This window comes from Salvelinus sp. IW2-2015, unplaced genomic scaffold (assembly GCF_002910315.2).
Source record: "Salvelinus sp. IW2-2015 unplaced genomic scaffold, ASM291031v2 Un_scaffold5516, whole genome shotgun sequence".
NCBI lineage: Eukaryota > Metazoa > Chordata > Actinopteri > Salmoniformes > Salmonidae > Salvelinus > Salvelinus sp. IW2-2015.
This window is the reverse complement of record NW_019946781.1, coordinates 11,224-14,642: the sequence shown is the minus strand read 5'-3', so window position 1 is coordinate 14,642 and position 3,419 is coordinate 11,224. Positions and strand designations below refer to the sequence as shown.

At 47.5% G+C, this 3,419-nt stretch overlaps 1 pseudogene; it reads right to left on the bottom strand.

Moving 5' to 3' along the window:
- Positions 1–415: 415 nt before the first annotated feature.
- Positions 416–1,029, bottom strand: LOC112078301 (XK-related protein 7 pseudogene; annotated as a pseudogene).
- Between the last annotated feature and the right edge of the window lie 2,390 nt (positions 1,030–3,419).

Sequence of the window (3,419 nt, the reverse complement as noted above, 5' to 3'; positions counted from 1 at the left end):
TAACATGCTAAGTAGTTGTAGCATAGCAACAACAACAAAAAGTTATAAGTAGTTGCAAAGTTGTTCATCATAAAAAAAATCTAAAGTTCTCCACGATGAAATTCGAACAAGCAACTTTTGGTTTATACGTCTAACCAACCACCTTCCTTTCATTTTTACCTTATTAAGTAATCTTCTGTCTTGTGTAACYACACCAAACATAACCCTATGAGCTTACATGTRCTATGTTATGTCTAGTCTAAGAGACCAGTTTGAATATAACCTCTCTGAAAGCGAGGGAGAGTGCAGAGCAGGTCGCCCTGTCTGCCTGCACGTTCAAGTGCACACGTGTCTCCTATCGATCGCTTCCCCCCCCTTTTTTTTAATTATTCTATGTAGCAGATGGGTGCTGGTTCATATTAATATGCTCTGTATCTCACCTCCAGACTTGGCCAAGTTGGAGGATGTGAAGGGTACTCTGACAAAACCACATGCACACTCTGCAGCATCTTCGAGTCTCGCTCGCTGTCCCAGCCAGCCCCGCCGACGWCGAGCATCCGTCACCGCCGCGCTTTTCATAGGTGTTGGCGCTGCCCTTGGTGCTGAAATTACACTCGCCTCCCACGGCGCCGCTGCTGCTACCGCTGATATCCGTGTAGTCGTAGACGAACCAYCTRAAACTCAACACCTGAACCACGGCGGAGGGAACCACCACGAAGACCAGTGTCAGCCCGAACCACCAGTAGTCCTGTCTCAGGTAGTAGTCCGCGGCGAGCCACAGGTCGGTGGCCCCGTCTGAGAAGAAGACGAGCAGGGCGCACATCACCCAGCAGCAGTCCAGGAGCGAGTAGGGCTTGTAGGCATAAGGGTACGGAGAGGCGTCCTGGTCGGGCTTGGCTGCTATTATAGATCGGGCTGGTGGTGCTACGAGGTTGTCGGTATTCTGCACAGACACGGCTGCTCCATCCGATTTAGCTGCCATGTTTGTTGTAGGAAAGAGATTGGGGAAAGGGAGAGGGTGAGAGTGAGAGAGAGAGGGAGAGGGTGAGAGTGAGAGAGAGAGGGAGGGGCTGTCGGTGTGTGAGAGAACAAACGTGTGTGGGAGAGAGAGAGAGAGAGGGAGAGAGAGAGAGAGAGAGAGAGAGTCTGAGGGTGAGTGAGAGAGAGAGAGAGTGAGAGTCAGGGAGAGAGAGAGAGATCTTTCTCAGGCAGGCAAAAAACTGCTCCTCGTTTAATTGGCTAATAAATGTCATTACATTCTTACTAAACCGATTATCATCACACTGAATAACACAGCGTTTGTCAATTATTTCTTTCAATGCGGAGATCATTTCCTAACCAAGGACTCAATACTGTTATGTAAGCTAATGTAGACTAACGTAGACTATGACTGATAGCAAGCGCTGATAGCGAAGGGGCTGTTTACGTCATATGAATCCGGAGCATTACGTGGATCATCGATCAATACATTCCGGGTACATTTGATTGTGGTAAAACTAATTAATTCAATTMATGTTTAGTTAAATATCGTATCTAAAAGGAAAATACTAAAAGTGTCACAGCGCAGTTTTACAGTAGCATAGGCTGTGTAGGGTAAGGTAAGTAAGACAGTAAGATACATCTGGATATTACACCTGTCCACACGGTTTCCCTCTCTAGTCTAGGCCTGCTTCAGTCGGCACACCTACAGTACTCACCAATGAGTAGAGGGTTTCGTGTGAATGTTTAAAGAGGAAGAAGATAGAGAGTTGAGAGGGAGAGAGAGAGAGAGAGAGAGGAGAGGGAGAGGGAAGGGAGAGGAGAGGGAGAGAGAGGAGAGAGAGAGAGAGAGAGGAGAGAGAGAAGAGAGAGAGAGAGAGAGAGAGAGAGAGAGAGAGAGAGAGAGAGAGAGAGAGAGAGAGAGAGAGAGAGAGAGAGAGAGAGAGGAGAGGTGAGAGAGGTGGAGTTGAGAGGTAGTGCGGGGAGTTAGATGAGTGAGGAGAAGAGTGAGTCTGAGGGTGAGTGAGAGAGAGAGAGGGTGAGTCCTGAGGGTCGAGAGAGCGAGAGAGAGGAGTCTGAGGTGCCTGAAGGGGTGAGTGGTAGGAGAGAGAGAGAGGGTGAGTCTGAGGGTGAGTGAGAGAGAGAGAGCGGGGTGAGTCTGATGGTGAGTGAGAGAGAGAGAGGTGAGTCTGAGGGAGTGAGAGAGAGAGAGCGGTGAGTCTGAGGCGTGAGTGAGAGAGAGAGAGGGTGAGTCTGAGGTGGCGAGAGAGAGAGAGTGAGTCTGAGGGTGAGTGAAGAGAGAGAGGTGAGTCTGAGGGAGTGAGAGAGAGAGGGTGAGTCTGAGGGTGAGTGAGAGAGAGAGAGGGTGAGTCTGAGGTGAGTGAGAGTAGAGAGAGGGTAGATCAGGGAGAGAGAGCGAGAAAGAGGGTGAGGAGAGCGTCTGAGTGTAGGGAGAGAGAGGGAGAGAGATAGAGAGAGAGAGAGTCTGTCTACTGTGTGTGTGTGTGTTCAATGTGTGTTAACAGAACACACCGACTGACTGCACACTAGTCTGTGAGTTGCTATAGCTCCAGCAATGGCTACTATATTGATTGGAAAAACAGCTGTGGCTCAGTGAAAACTGAAAACGAGAAATGTGTTTTTTTTGTAAACAGATTTAGTTGCAGGACAGAAAAAGCATCATAGAAATGATCAATCTATAGGTCTTTCATGTCTTACAATTAATCATGACGATGTTCTCTGGGTCTACTGAACACAGCCAATCTTGAGGATGAACAAGTCAGTACTTCCACATGAACACAGGTCATAATGTAGCATATAGATATTGACAATCTTGTCCCGCCCTGACCTTAGAGAGCCGTTTTATTTCTCTATTTGGTTAGGTCAGGGTGTGATTTGGGGTGGGCATTCTATGTTTTCTGTTTCTATGTTTTGGCCAGGTACGGTTCTCAAACAGCTGTCTATCGTTGTCTCTGATTGGGAATCATACTTAGGCAGCCATTTTTTCTTTGTGGTAGTTACGGGTAGTTGTCTTCGTTTGTGCACGTATAGCYTTACGGAGCTTCACGGTCGTTTTTGTTGTATTATTGTTTTGTTGGCGACATTTGCAAATAAAGAGAAATGTAAGCTSACCACRCTGCACCWCKGTCCATTCCATACGACGAKCGTGACAGATCTACCCCATATATTTCCACCATCTGATGGATTGACAGGTGTTGATCTAAATAGATACATTAGAGATATAGCTATTGACCATCTACCCTTATGGTGCCTGTCGTCAAAAGGAGTCCTCGTCGCAGGAAATGGGGCGCCATTTTTGGATTCAACCCTATTCTTTATCCCCAAACGTCTGCTCATTAAGGAACAGCTACTTTGCGTTGAATCACTGAGAATATCTTGTATTTATTTCAGTTAATTAGCCCTGTGTGGTCGCCGGCCTCTCCCTGTGTGGTCGCCGGCCT